Source organism: Hyla sarda, chromosome 2 (genome assembly GCF_029499605.1).
Source record: "Hyla sarda isolate aHylSar1 chromosome 2, aHylSar1.hap1, whole genome shotgun sequence".
NCBI lineage: Eukaryota > Metazoa > Chordata > Amphibia > Anura > Hylidae > Hyla > Hyla sarda.
Window position 1 is genome coordinate 459,308,026 of NC_079190.1, and position 17,828 is coordinate 459,325,853.

Below are 17,828 nucleotides of genomic sequence, written 5' to 3' on the forward strand. Positions count from 1 at the left end.
CCCCCCCTTTTGCTCAGACCACTGGGATAGAGCACCTGTGCCTGAAAGGCAGAGTCCACCTGCCTTTCCTTCCTGTTGGAAAACTTGTGTCCAATAGACACCGAAGACCTTCACACTTTTTTTTCTCACTCTCACCAGCCACCACGTACACGTCTTGGCTTCAGAGGATTCCCCACCGGGTTTTACCTCAGACTTCACTTCAGAGGATTTCCCACCTGTCTTCAGCTCAGAATTAGCTTCAGGGGACTTATCATACAGCTTTACCTCCATCTTAGCTTCAGAGGACTTTTTACTAAGTTTCTCCTCAATCTTAGCTTCAGAGGACTTTACATACTGAGACTTCTGCCGCAGAAGCCTTTCTTGAGCCAATTCCACCATAATTTGGTCTCTGCTCTCTTTTAGGACATTCCGGTCCTCTTCCATTTTTCTCATATTTCTCATGTCCCTGACAGTGTCTTCCGAAGACAGCACTTGTTTCCTCAACTGCTCATTGCCAACCAGCACAGCCTCTTGCTCATAGAGTTGCGCTCCCAGCAAAACCAAGGCAGCTACGTGGGACCTTCTGCGCGTTTCATTCTGCGCTTCCAGGCTCTACACTTTGTGCGCCAACAGTACTTTCTCTTGCTCTAGATTCTCTACGGCAACCAGCCTAGCCTTGTAGTCACACCTTAAAGCATGATATGCACTATGCAGAAGACTCACTTCTTCCGTCAGAAAGGTAACCTGCTTGGCCAGATTGTCCACTTTATTCTTCTGGCAAGTCAAACTCTGGGACAGTTCATCTTGCAGAGCTACAATGTCACTTTTGTGCAGCTCCATGACTTTCTCCAGTTGACGCTTCTCTTCCTGCTTATTCTGGAAGTCTGCCAGCACTTTTTCCCTCTCCTCTGTCATGCACTTTACCTCTTCTTCTTTTTCTGACAACTTCATAGAAACCAACTGCAGGGTTTCTTCCAAAACCTGGATCTGCTCCAGGTATGTATATATATATATATATATATATATATATATATATATATATATATATCTAATATAACTCAATGTGTGAATGTGTGTATGTTCCAGCATCACGTCAATAACAGACATAGAATAGGTGATTTAACCCTTACTCACCCCCATTTGCCAGGGTTGGGGTTTTGTTTAAAGTCCCATACAAGTCTATGGGAAATATATGTTACTGCATAACTTCCAAACGGCTGGAGATATTTCAATAATACTTGGTCACGTTACTTATAAAACAGTATAGTTAATTTAACCCTTAACTACCCCCATTTGTGAGGGTCAGGGTTTTAGTTTGAAGTCCCCTGAAAATCAATGGGAAATGTGTATTCCCACATAACCTCCGTACGGCTGGAGATATTTCAATAATACCTGGTACACATATTACTTATATGTCAAATAAAAAGATATGATAGTTAAATTAACCCATACCTACACCCTTACATAAAAGATGGGTTTTTGTTTCAAGTCCCATGCAAGTATATGGGACTTCCAGTACCTTACTCCACAAGCTCCGCTCTGCATCCCTTGGTGAATGTGTCAGTCTGGCTTGCAAGCCACACCCCATCTCACAAAGAGAGGAGGGCAGGATAGGAGGTTGGGATAGGAGGTCGAGAAATGAGGATGGGATATGAGGTCGGGATATGAGGAAGGGATATGAGGTCAAGATAGGAGGACGGGATAGGAGGTCAGGATATGAGGACGGGATATGAGGTCGGGATAGGAGGTCGAGATATGAGGTCAGGATATGAGGATGGCATATGAGGACGGGATATGAGGTTGGGATAGGAGGTCTGGATAGGAGGATGGGATATGAGGTCAGGATATGAGGATGAGATATGAGGTCAGGATATGAGGATGGCATATGAGGTCAAGATAGGAGGACGGGATAGGAGGTCAGGATATAAGGTTGGGATAGGAGGTCGAGATAGGTTGGAATATAAGGTCAGGATATGAGGTTGACATATGAGGATGGAATATGAGGTCGAGATATGAGGTCGGGATATGAGGATGGGATATGGGGACAGGATAGGAGGCCGAGATATGAGGTCGAGATATGAGGACGGGATATGAGGATGGGATAGGAGGTCAGGATATGAGGACGGAATAGGAGGTCGAGATATGAGGTCGGGATATGAGGTTGAGATATGAGGACAGGATATGGGGATGGGATATGGGGTTGGGATTTGACAACAATATATGGGGATGGGATATGAAGTCAAAAGCTTCCTCCTTTTGTTGATTTTCCTCCCCGACAAGGATTAGGAAGGAAAAACCGGGCAACGCCAGGTACTCAGCTAATATATGACATATATATATATATATATATATATATATTTATGATCTAATGTGAAAGTTTACATCTACAGTATATATTATTATATATTTTCCATATGGTACATATACTCGATATGCTGAGTTCTGCAACAGTAATGAGATATGCTGCGGGACCAACCGACAGTCAGTTTGCACGTTTCGGTGGGTCCCGCAGCATATCTCAATACTGTTGCAGGACTAAGCATATCGAGTATATGTACCATATGGACAATATGTAATAATATATACTGTAGATGTATGTAGATGTAAACTTTCACAATAGATCATATATAGTAGTAAATTTGAGTAGCTGTATTAGTCCAGTGATGCAGATGCAAATCAAAAAATGTTGCAGTATCTTGTAATACCTTTTTTATTGGGCTAACAGAACTTTGTATTTTGTATTTGTCATATATATATATATATATATATATATATCCATATATCCATATATCCATATATCTATATGTATATATACTGTGTGTGTATGTATATATATATATATATATATATATATATATATAGATAGCTAGATAAATCATATATGTATATATATTTTTTATTCTTTTCACTCACACAGCAGACAGATGAATGAAGAACAGGAAATAAGAGGGAAAGACCTTAATTAAATAATAAAGCCATAGCCAATTAAGGTCAAACCACTTGACCTACATTCCTTTGATGTTCTATTACCTATTTGACCTTAATTGGATGTGGTCTCATTATTCAATTAACCTTATTTTGCTCTAATTAGAGCAACTACTGTATATTTCAAAACTTAATTTCTTCCATTCATAGGGCCCAAGGATGGCCATAGACTTCCTGCCGATCCCGCTGCAACCACTGTACTGGAATTCAGGAATTACAACTCCCATCATCCCCTACATAAAAAAATTTAAGATTTTTCACATACAGAGCAGAGACATTGGAATTGCAAGGAGTTTTTCAGTAATTTGTCAATTAAAACAAGCTTATACTGTATAATTAAATCGTCTTTCCCAATTTCAATAAATGCATACATACATTATTGTCCCGGCCATCTGCCTCCGCAAATTACAATTTGAAGTATCTTTAATTTCTGATAGAAATCCTCTGTAAATTTATGGATTTTTGGTAAATTAACTCCTTAAGGACCAATCCTATTTTCACCTTAAGGAAGCAAGGGTTCACACCAGTCCGGTGCAAACAAATGGGGGATGTTTCACAGCGCTGTCCACACTCAGGTAAAAGAAGATTCTGAGTGTGGACAGCGCTGTGAAACATCCCCCATTTTTTTGCACCGGACCAGTGTGAACCCTTTCTTCCTTGTCTTCCCACGCTGCTGCCTGGGCGGGATTAGCTGCAGTCTGCAATTTGGATTCACATTCACCTCCGCAAGGAGATCGTGTTTATGGGAGTTGTGCCTCTATCTGCCGCACAACCTCATCTGGTGAGTCTTTCTAAGTCTAGGGGCTCCCTTCTCCCCATTATTCATCACTGTAGGACCAGAGCGTTTTTTGCACATCTGACCACTGTCACTTTAAGCATTAATAACTCTGGGATGCTTTTATTTTTCATTCTGATTCCGAGATTGTTTTTTCGTGACATATTTTACTTCATGTTAGTGGAAAATTTTCATCGATACTTGCATCATTTCTTGGTGAAAAATTCCCAAATTTTCTAACTTTTAAGCTCTCTGCTTGTAAGGAAAATAGACATTCCAAATAAATTATATATTGATTCACATATACAATATGTCTACTTTATGTTTGCATCATAAAGTTGACATGTTTTTACTTCTGGAAGATATCAGAGGGCTTCAAAGTTCAACAGCAATTTTTAAATTTTTAAAAAAAAATTCAAATTCGGAATTTTTCAGGGACCAGTTCAGTTTTGAAGTGGATTTGAAGGGCCTTCATATTAGAAATACTCCACAAATGACCCCATTATAAAAACTGCACCCCTCAAAGTATTCAAAATGACATTCAATAAGTGTGTTAACCCTTTAGGTGTTTCACAGGAATAGCAGCAAAGTAAAGGAGAAAATTTAAAATCTTCATTTTTTACACTCGCATGTTCTTGTAGACCCAGTTTTTTTTATTTTTACAAGCGGTAAAAGGAGAGAATTCTTCCTAAAATTTGCAACCAAATTTTTCTCCAGTAAGGAAATACCTCATATGTGTATGTGAAGTGCTCTTTGGGTGCACTAGAGAGCTATGACAGGAATGAGCAACATTGGGATTTTGGAGAGTGAGTTTTTCTGAAATGGTTTTTGGGGGGCTTGTCCCATTTAGGAAGCCTCTATGGTGCCAGGACAGCAAAAAAAAAAAAAAAAAAAAAAAAACACATGGCATACTATTTTGGAAACGACACCCCTCAAGAACATAACACGGAGTACAGTGAGCCTTAACACCCCACAAGTGTTTGACAGCTTTTCATTAAAGTTGGATGTGTAAATTATTATTTTTTTCTCACTAAAATGCTGGTTTTCCCCAAATTTTTACATTTTTACAAGGGGTAATAGGAGTAAATGCCCCCCCAAAATTTGTAACCCCATCTCTTTTGAGTATTAAAATACCCCATGTGTGGACATCAAGTTCACTGCGGGTGCACTACAATGCTCAAAAGAGAAGGAGTCACATTTGGCTTTTGAAAGGCAACTTTTGCTGAAATGGTTTTTGGGGGGCATATCACATTTAGGAAGCCCTTATGGTGCAGGACAGCAAAAAAAAAGGCCCACTTGGCACACTATTTTGGAAACTACACACCTTAAGGAACGTAACAAGGGGTACAGTGAGCCTTAATACCCACAGGTGTTTGATTACTTTTTGTTAAAGTTGGATGTGTAAATGAATTTTTTTTTTTTTTACTAAAATGCTGTTTTTTCCCCTAAATTTTTCATTTTTAACAGGGGTAATAGGAGAAATGCCCCTGAAAATGCATAACCCCATCTCTTCTGAGTATGGAAGTAGCCAATGTGTGGACGTCAAGTGCACTCCGGGCGTACTACAATGCTCAGAAGACATTTGCAAATTTTGCTGAAATGGGGGGCATGTCCCATATAGGAAGCCCCTATGGTGCCAGAACAGCAAAAAAATAAATAAATTAAAAAAAACACACATGGCATACTATTTTGGAAAGTACTCCCCTCAAGGGACGTAACAAGGGGTATAGTGAGCCTTAACACCCCACAGGTGTTTGACGACTTTGGATGTGTAAATTAATTTTTTGGTTTTTTTAATTAAAATGCAGTATTTTTTTCCCCAAATTCTACATTTTTACAAGGGGTAATAGGAGAAAATGCCCGCAAAATTTGTAATCCCATCTCTTCTGAGTATGGAAGTACCCCATGTGTGGACATCAAGTGCACTGTGGGCGCACTACAATGCTCAGAAGAGGAGTCACATTTGCAAATTTTGCTGAAATGGGGGGGCATGTCGCATTTAGAAAGCCCCTATGGTGCCAGAACAGCAAAAAAAAACAAACACATGGCATACTATTTTGAAAAGAACACCCCTCAAGGAACGTAACAAGGGGTACAGTGAGCATTGACAGGTGTTTGATGACTTTGGATGTGTAAATAAATTTTTTCTATTACTAAAATTCTGTTTTCCTCCCCAAAATTCTAAATTTTTACAAGGGGTGTAAGGAGAAAATGCCCCCCAAAATTTGTAACTCCATCTCTTCTGAGTATGGAAGTACCCCATTTGTGGACATCAAGTGCACTGTGGGCGCATTATAATGCTCAGAAGAGAAGGAGTCCCATTTGCAAATTTTGCTGAAATGGGTGGGGGAGGGGGATTGTTGCATTTTGAAAGCCCCTATGGTGCCAGAACAGCAGAAAAAAAAAACACATGGCATACTATTTTGGAAAGTACACCCCTCAAGGAACGTAACAAGCAGTACAGTGAGCCTTAACACCCCACAGGTGTTTGATAAATGTTCATTAAAGTGAGATGTGAAAAGGAAAAATATGACGGGCTTCACTTTGTAAAGCTGGTCATTGGTGGGATCACCTCGGGGGGGACATGCCGCATTATCAGCCTAATGCAGGCATTTCCGAATGGCCTCAAACCGCCTCCATGCCATGTCCGTACTGTAAAGCAGGGACTGGTAGAGGACGTCCCCGTTCCAGTACTGCCTGACACTTGGTTTTTTGACCAGGCCTGTATGCAGCACGAGGCCCCAAAATGTCCTTATTTCGGCTGCACTGATGGCGTACCATTCATTGGGCCTAGCCAAAACCGAATCAGGATTGTGGGCAATGAACTGTTGGGCGTAGTTTGTTTACTCCACCATTAGATTGACAAAGCTGTCACTGAAATAATAACTAAAATAGTAAATTTCAGTGTATCCAGCAGTGTCAATCCGGATTCTTGAGTGGCCAACAAACTCAGGAATCCGTGGCTGATAACCCTCTGGGGGTCTCCAGGTAAAATTGCCTGGGGCATCGGACTCCTACTACGAGTGGCATGGACGCTCGTACTAGTGCCGGCCACTGGGTCACTTTCATGGGGGGTGTGTGGCCTCCTCTGGCAGCGTCTCCGCCGCCATACAGAGGACTCATTATCAGTGCTAGATGATGAGGAGGATGAGGAAGAACACAGAAAAGTAGGATCCTCGTCCTCACTGGCATATTCGGAGTCGGAGGCAAGTAAAGCGTATGCCTCCTCCCATCATGGAACAGTCTGTTCCATGCTGGGAGTAGTAGTTCTACCTAAAAAAATGTAAAAAAAAATTAAGGAAAAAAAATTCAAAAAATTTGGCGAATCAGCCGAATCTAATTTTTCAAACATTCGCTCATCTCTAGTTGTAGACACAGATTTTGGGGTGCAGACAATGATTTATGTTATTTATCCCTTTAAGGTGAGACATAGCAGAACTGTGTTCTAGACAGTTGGTTTCTGTCTCCAAAGGGATATGCAATCCACCATAGGCCCTGTGGTGGTGGTGGTGTGATGGTATGTTCTAACACCAGGGCAAGACAGGTGACCAGAGTGAAGCTTCAGGCCCACTTAGCCCAAGGTGCACACTTCTTCACAGGAAACCATCTCTGCAGAGTAAGGTTAGGTTCAGACTACGGAATCTACGGCTACAGATATTCAGACCGGAGATTCCAAGAGCAGCCAGCACCAACTGAATCAGTCGGCACTAGGACTGCGCAGACATACAGCCACACCATTAATGATAGATCACAATACACCACATAGGGTGCCCAGTCTTAACTAGGTCTTAGCAGTTGGCCAAGTGGTCACCTGTCCTAGCAATGGTGGGAGACTGTGAATTATACACGGTGCCCTATAGATAAGTGAATAGAAGCTCCTTTGGCTGTTAGGCTGTGTCATATCATATATTTTTGGTAATTGTGACCATCTAAGCCTTTGCAGACATTTTAGCCAACGATGCAATACTGTTTACTGATAAATTATGTATTGGTTATTACATTTTTTTTTTATCCTCCCTGCAGCAATTTCATGTACTACAGCATAAAAGTACCCCTTTTTAGTCTCACTGCTCTTACAGTAAAGAATCCCTATCTTTGCTGGTGTAGAAACCTTCTTTCCTCTAGATGTAGAGAATGCCCCCTTGTTATATATACAGTCCTGGGTATAAATAGATCATGGGAGAGATCTCTGTACTGTCCCCTGATATATTTATACATAGTTATTAGGTCTCCCCCATGTAGTTTTTTTTTCTTCTAAACCCTAATAACCCTAATTCGGATAATCTTTCTGGGTACTGTAGTCCTCCCATTCCCCGTATTACTCTGGTTGCCTGTCTTTGAACCCACTCCAGCTCCACTATTTCTTTCTTGTACACTGGTGCCCAGTACTGTACACAGTATTCTATGTGGTCTGACTAGTGATTTGTACAGTAATAGAATTATTTCCTTGTCGTGGGCATCTATGCCCCTATTGATGCACCCCATGATTTTATTTGCCTTGGCAGCAGCTGCCCGACACTGGTTGCTACAGTTCAATTCAATGTCAAATAAAACTAATTTTCCATGCCAATTTTTCTAAAGCCCTTTTCTATGTAAGTTTTACCCAATGTTTTTCTATTTAACCCCTAATGGCATTTGATGTTAATGTCCTTCCTGGTGCCCTGGTACTTAACACACCAGGATGTACATTTGCAGTGATATTTGGTATCACCTCTTGCGAAATTGTCTGAACTATTAAAGTATATTGTTAATGACTATTTATGGTCTTTAATTTTTTTTTTTATTTTACGCACGCATTTTGGGGATGCGGTTTTTGCCAATTTTACGGATAGAAATGCGTGCATAAAATAAAATACACTAGACAATTTTATCCTTTGTGAAAGTACCCTTGGCCTGGACTTTTCTCTTCCCATGTGCAAGACATATAAATATAATTGAATGTGCCATCCAGTGGGTTAATTCTTATTAACCCTTTTAATTCGATCAATTTATTCTCTAATTGAAAGTTCTAGAAAGTGACCACAATTATAATAAGCCTTTTACTAAGAAGAAATGGAAGAAATGACACATACAGGACACTTTATTGATTGAGCGGTGACTGCAGTACGAGGCGGCTGATATAATACTGTATAAAGTATACGCAGTATTAATCACTTCACTTTTATTGAATTGCAGTATATTAATTGATTTACCATAATAAGGCAGACTGCATTAATAGAGATCATCCACATGGATTCATCTTAAGTCTGTTCTCTTCATTTTACCAAGTAACGTCTCCAGATCAGGATAAGGGTTATAGAGGGAACGCTAGTAAATGAAATGACCAGAGTCCATTTGCGGAGTCATAGGTAATGTTTTTTTTAATAGGTTATTCACATTTATATCAAACGTACTATAATCTTTATGGGACAGAGCTGATGATCAGACGGTAATAAATGCACAGACATCATTTCCTTTTATCAGATATGACATTCAGTGGTAATGTCATTCATCCTCCCTGAGATTTGACAATATCAAATATCTTATTTATAACCAGAAAAGATCCTCTTGTTGTTAGAGATGAATGGACATGTCCCGGCAGATTAAACCTATCGCTAAAAATTACACTTAGCTGATGTTATTGATCTACAGCTAACTCCTCGGTTTTCTACGTCATCACCAAAGGTCATCATAGTCTTCATCCAAATACAGATTCTCTGTGGTCACTGACTGTCACTGTTATTGGTGGTGTGTGTAACGTTCGCTGTTATTGGTGGTGTATGTAACGTTCACTGTTATTGGTGGTGTATGTGACGTTCACTGTTATTGGTGGTGTATGTAACGTTCGCTGTTATTGGGGGTGTATGTAGCGTTCACTGTTATTGGTGGTGTATGTAACGTTCGCTGTTATTGGGGGTGTATGTAGCGTTCGCTGTTATTGGGGGTGTATGTAACATTCGCTGTTATTGGGGGTGTATGTAACGTTCACTGTTATTGGGGGTGTATGTAACATTCGCTGTTATTGGTGGTGTATGTAACGTTCACTGTTATTGGGAGTGTATGTGACGTTCACTGTTATTGGTGGTGTATGTAACGTTCGCTGTTATTGGGGGTGTATGTAGCGTTCACTGTTATTGGTGGTGTATGTAACATTCGCTGTTATTGGGGGTGTATGTAACGTTCACTGTTATTGGGGGTGTATGTAACATTCACTGTTATTGGTGGTGTATGTAACGTTCGCTGTTATTGGGGGTGTATGTAGCGTTCACTGTTATTGGTGGTGTATGTAACGTTCGCTGTTATTGGGGGTGTATGTAGCGTTCGCTGTTATTGGGGGTGTATGTAACATTCGCTGTTATTGGGGGTGTATGTAACGTTCACTGTTATTGGGGGTGTATGTAACGTTCGCTGTTATTGGGAGTGTATGTAACATTCGCTGTTATTGGGGGTGTAAGTAACATTAGCTGTTATTGGGGGTGTATGTAGCGTTCACTGTTATTGGGGGTGTATGTAACATTCACTGTTATTGGGGGTGTATGTAGCGTTCGCTGTTATTGGAGGTGTATGTAACATTCGCTGTTATTGGGGGTGTATGTAGCGTTCACTGTTATTGGGGGTGTATGTAGCGTTCACTGTTATTGGGGGTGTATGTAGCGTTCATTGTTATTGGGCAGGTGTGTAGCGTTCATTGTTATTGGGGGTGTGTGTAGCGTTCATTGTTATTGGGGGTGTTTGTAGCGTTCACTGTTATTGGGGGTGTATGTAGCGTTCACTGTTATTGGGGGTGTATGTAGCATTCATTGTTATTGAGCATGTGTGTAGCGTTCATTGTTGTTAGGGGGGGTGTAGCGTTCATTGTTATTGGGGGTGTGTGTAGCATTTACTGTTACTAGGGGTTTGTAGTGTTCACTGTTATTGGGGGTATATGTAGCAGTCATTATTATTGGGTGCATATAGTGTTCACTGTCATTGGTGGTGTATGTAGCGTTCACTGTTATTGGGAGAAAGGTGTAGCGGTCACTGTTTTTGGGGTATATAGCCTTCACTGTTATTGGATGTGTATGTAGCGTTCACTGTTATTAGGTGGATGTATCATTCACTGTTATTGGGGGGGGGGATTGTAGTGGTCACTGTTATTGGGGGTATGTAGCTGTCACTGTTATTGGGGTTGTATGTAACTGTCACTGTTATTGGGAGTATGTTGTGTTTACTGTTATTGGGGGTATGTAGATTTCACTGTTATTGGGTGGATGTAGCATGCACTGTTATTAGGGGTGTATATAGCATTTAAAGGGGTACTCCAGTGCTTAGACAAAGGATAGGGGATAAGATGCCTGATCGCGGGAGTCCCGCCGCTGGGGACCCCCGTGATCTTGCACATGGCACCCCGTTTGTAATCAGTCGCCAGAGCGTGTTCGCTCCGCGGCTGATTACCGGCGACCACAGGGCCGGCGGCGTGTGACGTCACGCCTCCGCCCCCGTGTGACGTCACGCTCCGCCCCTCAATGCAAGCCTATGGGAGGGGGCGTGACAGCTATTGTAGGCTTGCATTGAGGGGCGGAGCGTGACGTCACACGGGGGCGGAGGCGTGACGTCACACGCCGCCGGTCCTGTGGTCGCCAGTAATCAGACCCGGAGCGAACATGCTCCGGGGACTGATTACAAACGGGGTGCCGCGTGCAAGATCATGGGGGTCCCCAACGGCGGGACTCCCGTGATTAGGCATCTTATCCCCTATCCTTTGGATAGGGGATAAGATGTCTAAGCACAGGAGAACCCCTTTAATGTTATTGGGGGTGTATGTAGTGGTCACTGCTATTGGGAGTATATAGCGTTCGTTGTTTTGGGGGGGTGCAGAGTTCAGTGTTATTGGGTGTGTATATAGTGTTCAGTGTTATGGGGGGTATGTAGCAGTCACTAATATTGGGTGCATATAGCGTTCACCGTCATTGGTGGTGTATGTAGCTTTCACTGTAATGGGGGGGGGTGTAGCGGTCACTGTTTTTGGGGTATGTAGACTTTACTATTATTGGAGGTGCATGTACTGCTCATTGTTATTGGTGTGTTGTATGTAGCAGTCACTGTAATTGGTTGTATTTAGCATTAACTGTTATTGGGGTTGTATGTAGTGGTCACTGTTATTCGGAGTATCTAGCATTCACTGTTATTGGGGGTATGTAGCGTACTCTGTTATCGGTGGTATGTAGCTGTGGTGCCACGGGGGTGTTAGTAGAAATACCTTATCACTTCGTGATGCCAGGGCACTGTTATCCTATACATAGTCCTAGGTTTGGGGACAGCTTCTCCTGGGCCAAACACGGGGAGTAAATGAACACACCGATGTCAGATTACGGATAACTGTCTTTACTGAGCTGGGTGCAGATGGCATTACACATAAAGCTGGCTTTAGGTGAGAGAGTGCAGTGTAACACCTTAGGAGCCCTGTTGCCTTGCTGGGACTTGTGGTGCTTACACCAAACATATTAATACTAGATTTGAACTAGGCCTCTCCTCAGAGCACACAACACACACATCAGAACCAAATGTGGTTCAGCTTACTCTAAACTACAGGGTGAGCAATTTATATGGATACACCTTAATAAAATGGGAATGGTTGGTGATATTAACTTCCTGTTTGTGGCACATTAGTATATGTGAGGTGACCATAGCGGCCATTTTGAAGTCTGCCATTTTGAATCCAACTTTTGTTTTTTCAATAGGAAGAGGGTCATGTGACACATCAAACTTATTGGGAATTTCCCAAGAAAAACAATGATGTTCTTGGTTTTCTGTAACTTTATTCTTTCATGAGTTATTTACAAGTTTCTGACCACTTATAAAATGTGTTCAATGTGCTGCCCATTGAGTTGGATTGTCAATGCAACCCTCTTCTCCCACTCTTCACACACTGATGGCAACACCGCAGGAGAAATGCTAGCACAGGCTTCCAGTATCCGTAGTTTCAGGTGCTGCAGAATGGGCAAAACAAAAATTGGAACAGGACCCTCAGTTTACAGAGAAGATTTTGTTCAGTGATGAGGCAAACTTTTATGTGAATGGTGAAGTTAACAAACAAAACCACCGCTATTGGTCTGACACTAACCCACATCGGATAAATCCCTCCAAGACTGTTGGAACACAAAAATTGATGGTATGGTGTGGTATATGGGGTACAAAGATAATGGGGCCATTCTTCATCAATGGAAACCTCAAGGCCACTGGATATGCGAAATTGCTACATGATGATGTGTTTCCCTCTTTATGCACTGAAGCTGGCACGTTCCCTGAGTTTTTCTAGCAAGATTATGCACCACCACATTATGGGTGTCAGGTCCGAGCATTCCTAGATGAATAGTTTCCTGGAAGGTGGATGGGTCGTCGTAGGCCAGTTGAATGGCCCCCAAGGTCTCCCGATCTGACCCCCTTAGACTTTTATCTTTGGGGTCATCTCAAGGCAATTGTCCATGCTGTGAAGATACGAGATGTGCAGCACCTGAAACTAAAGATACTGGAAGCCTGTGCTAGCATTTCTCCTGCGGTGTTGCTATCAGTGTGTGAAGAGTGGGAGAAGAGGGTTGCATTGACAATCCAACAAAATGGGCAGCACATTGAACACATTTTATAAGTGGTCAGAAACTTGTAAATAACTCATGAAAGAATAATGTTATGTTAAAACCAAGCACATCATTGTTTTTCTAGTGAAATTCCCAATAAGTTTGATGTGTCACATGACCCTCTTCCTATTGAAAAAACAAAAGTTGGATTCAAAATGGCCGACTTCAAAATGGCTGCCATGGTCACTACCCAGCTTGAAAAGTTTCCCCCCTCACATATACCATGTGCCACAAACAGGAAGTTAATATCACCAACCATTCCCATTTTATTAAGGTGCATCCATATAAATGGCCCACCCTGTAGAACACTGGAGTAACTCCTTCCCCACTACACTATATAGGGGAGACTTTCGGGGTTCTCATTGGCAGGCAGGGTTACATGGAGTTCACTGCTCACATTTAAGGTTACAGTAACACATTAATAACATATATACAGTACATATAACTAGAATATAAATGATTTAGAAAAATATATGACTTTGCAATGGAATATAATTAATATAACAACACGTGCAAAGATGTAGGAGGAACTCACCAACGGGGTAACGTGAAAATATTTCTTGACTTTATTAAGCCATGCAGGACAGAAACAGACAACTATGGACGCAGTTCACCAAGTGCAGGTAATAACTATTTCATGCTGGTTAACAGCGCTTCATCAGACCTTGGGCCCCTTAGTACCAATTGAGCATTGTTTAAACGCAACAGTCCACCTGAGTATTGTTACTGACCATGTCTGTCCCTATATGACCACAGTGGGCCCGTCTTCTGATACTTCGAGCAGGATAATGCCCCATGTCAGATGACAATCCCAAACATGACAATGAGGTCACTGGACTCTACAGTCACCTGATTTTAATCCTATAGATCACCTTTGGGATGTGATGGGACGGAAGATTCGAATCATGGATGTGCAGCCGACAAATCTGCAGTAAATGTGTGATGTCATCATGTCCATACAGAGGAACTGTGTGATGTCATCATGTCCATACAGAGGAACTGTGTGATGTCATCATGTCCATATAGAGGAACTGTGTGATGTCATCATGTCCATACAGAGGAACTGAGTGATGTCATCATGTCCATATAGAGGAACTGTGAGATGTCATCATGTCCATACAGGGGAACTGTGTGATGTCGTCATGTCCGTACGGAGGAACTGTGTGTGATGTCATCATGTCCATATGGAAGAACTGTGTGATGTCATCATGTCCATACAGAGGAACTGTGTGATGTCATCATGTCCATACAGAGGAACTGTGTGATGTCATCATGTCCATATGGAAGAACTATGTGATGTCATCATGTCCATATGGAGGAACTGTGTGATGTCATCATGTCCATACAGAGGAACTGTGTGTGATGTCATCATGTCCATATGGAAGAACTGTGTGATGTCATCATGTCCATACAGAGGAACTGTGTGATGTCGTCATGTCCATACGGAGGAACTTTGTGTGATGTCATCATGTCCATATGGAAGAACTGTGTGATGTCATCATGTCCATACTGAGGAACTGTGTGATGTCATCATGTCCATACAGAGGAACTGTGTGATGTCATCATGTCCATATGGAGGAACTGTGTGATGTCATCATGTCCATACAGAGGAACTGTGTGTGATGTCATCATGTCCATATGGAAGAACTGTGTGATGTCATCATGTCCATACAGAGGAACTGTGTGATGTCATCATGTCCATATGGAGGAGCTGTGTGATGTTATCATGTCCATACAGAGGAACTGTGTGATGTCATCATGTCCATACAGAGGAACTGTGTGATGTCATCATGTCCATACAGAGGAACTGTGTGATGTCATCGTGTCCATACAGAGGAACTGTGTGATGTCATCATGTCCATATGAAGGGACTGTGTGATGTCATGTCCATATGGTGCAAACTCTCTGAGGAATGTGTCCAGCACCTTGTAGAAGGTGCCACGAAGAATGAAGGGCAAAAGGTGGTCAAACCCAGTACTAGTAAGGTGTACCTAATAAAGTGGCCGGTGAGTGTAGATGTAGAAATCCTGAGTTGATAAGATGTAGCAGGGCTCTGTTTCATATATAGCATAATTTTCCATTATGTCGGATATGTAATTTATAATACATAGAGTAAAAAAAAAAAAATCACCTTTAAATACAATATCCTGGCTTTAGAGCCTTTTCTGAACACCCAGGAGTCCGGACCATGGACAGAAGAAAGGCTCTGGGATTCTTACAAATAAATATTTTTTTAAATCCTTCAGAAACTGAAATGTCATCATAAGACTCCTCTAAAGTTGCTTGTTAAACCAGTTATTTTATTACATTTATATATCAGATGAATTACATGGAGTTTATTTTTCATTGCGCACCTGTCATGAAATAAAAAATGTGAGGTACGTCAATACCTGGTACCCCACCAGTCAGCTGCCAGAGCTCCACCTTCTGTGTAGTGGCCAAGATGGGTTACTGCAGCTCAGCTGTTAATGAAAGTACATTTAGCCCAGAAAACCCCTTTGAGAGGATAATTCCCAGAAACTTTTCGGAACGGCAGAACAACATTATCTAACATTCTTTACTGTGTATCTAACATAGTTAATCAAAAGCCTTATATTAATTCAATAATGTCTAGTATATAAACTAACATAGAATATTTTGTTATATACAGTATCAGAGGATTATGGCGATTATCCCAACAAGAAAAGAACGCGTGATATTTGGAGACCGACATCATCTTTGCCCACAGAGTTGCCCTTTATGTAATAAAAACCATAAATATCTTACACGTTTGCCCTTTACTCTTTTATGTATTTGTTTGTATGGTGTTTGTATTACTTTGTACAGCCATCCTAGACCAGTGGACTGTTCATACACAGCCAAGGTGCAGAGGTTGTGACTCACTGCAATATTCATTGATGTTCACATTAAGTGCAGGAAACCAGTAAAAATCTATCATGCCAATAAGTTAATGTCAAGTAAAGAAAATGATGGGTTCCTCCAATAACTAGGAGCAATAGATGATTAATCTTATCAATAACCATAAAAATCATAACCACTTACTGTACGGCCATAAATTAACCTCCACCAATGAGGCCGAGCAAATCATTCGTGGGATTCCCAGCATCAGCATAAAGAGGAGTTAATCAATGTTAACCATATAATGTATATACCAAGAGTGTAAAGTGCCAACATTCCCAAATCTAAACTATACATGTTGTTTCAGATATATGAACATGAGGTGTACCAATATGTTTGGCCAATATATACCTTGTGTAAGGGATTTTAAGGACACAGCCCATTTGGGCCTTAAAGGGATACTACCGTGGAAAACTTTTTTTTTTATCAACTGGTGCCAGAAAGTTAAACAGATTTGTAAATTACTTCTATTGAAAAATCTTAATCCTTCCAGTACTTTTTAGAGGCTGTATACTACAGTGGAAATATTTATTTTCTGAATTTCTCTTATGTCACGACCACAGTGCTCTCTGCTGACCTCTGCTGTCCATTTTAGGAACTGTCCAGAGCAGCATATGTTTGCTATGGGGATTTTCTCCTGCTCTGGACAGTTCTTAAAATGAACAGCAGAGGTCAGCACAGAGCACTGTGGTCGTGACATAAGAGAAATCTAAAAAGATAAACATTTCCTCTGTAGTATATAGCCCCTAAAAAAAAGTACTGGAAAGATTAAGAATTTTTAATAGAAGTCATTTACAAATCTATTTAACTTTCTGGCACCAGTTGATAAAAAAAAAAAGTTTTCAACGGTAGTACCCCTTTAAGGACAAAGCCAGTTTTGTTTGCATTTTAGTTTTTACCTCCTTGCCTTTAAAAATCCATAGCTTTTTTTTATTTCTTCCTTCCACGGGCTTGTTTTTTTTGCGTATCCAATTGTGCTTTGCAATGACTCCTTTTTATTCTATCATTAAATGTATTGCGCAATCCAAAAAATATTCTTTTGTTGGGAAATTAAAAAGAAGACAGCAATTTTGCAACTTTTGAAGAGTTTTGTTTTTATGCAGTGTATTTTAAAAATGACATGTTTTCTTAATTCTGTGGCTCAGTATGATTAGAATGATATCCATGTTTACATGCTTTACTATTATTGTACTATTTAACAAAAAATCTTTTTAAACAAAGTTAGTATGTTTTGAATCGCCCTATTCTGACCCCTCCCTCTCATTTTTCCATGTACGGGGCTGTATGAGGGCTCATTTTTTGTGCTGTGATCTGTAGATTTTATCAGTACCACTTTTTTGTATATGTGACTTTATGATCACTTTTTATTTCCTTTTTGTAGGATGTGTGACCAAAAAGCAGAAATTTCGGCCTTTTTTTTGCGTTTACGCCATTCACCATACGGGATCATTAACATTATATTTTGATAGTTCTGGCATTTACGCATGCGCTGACACCAAATTTAATATACCAAATATAATATATAATAATATATAATTTATTTATTTAGTTTTACTCTTTTTTTTTTTTTGTAAAATGGGAAAAGGTGCGATTAAATT

The 17,828-nt window shown here is 40.8% G+C and overlaps 1 long non-coding RNA gene across 2 annotated transcripts in view; it reads left to right on the forward strand.

The window, feature by feature from the left end:
* The window catches only part of LOC130358062 (uncharacterized), a 32,256-nt gene extending 16,172 nt beyond the window's left edge, over positions 1 to 16,084 (forward strand). Inside the window, exon 3 of one of the 2 annotated variants that reach the window (XR_008889393.1) lies at positions 15,983 to 16,084. This is a non-coding gene — a long non-coding RNA (uncharacterized LOC130358062). Of the gene's footprint in view, positions 1 to 3,114; positions 3,251 to 15,982 lie in introns of those variants that run through there. The other variant, XR_008889392.1, reaches the window with a different exon arrangement.
* The last annotated feature ends 1,744 nt before the right edge of the window (positions 16,085 to 17,828 follow it).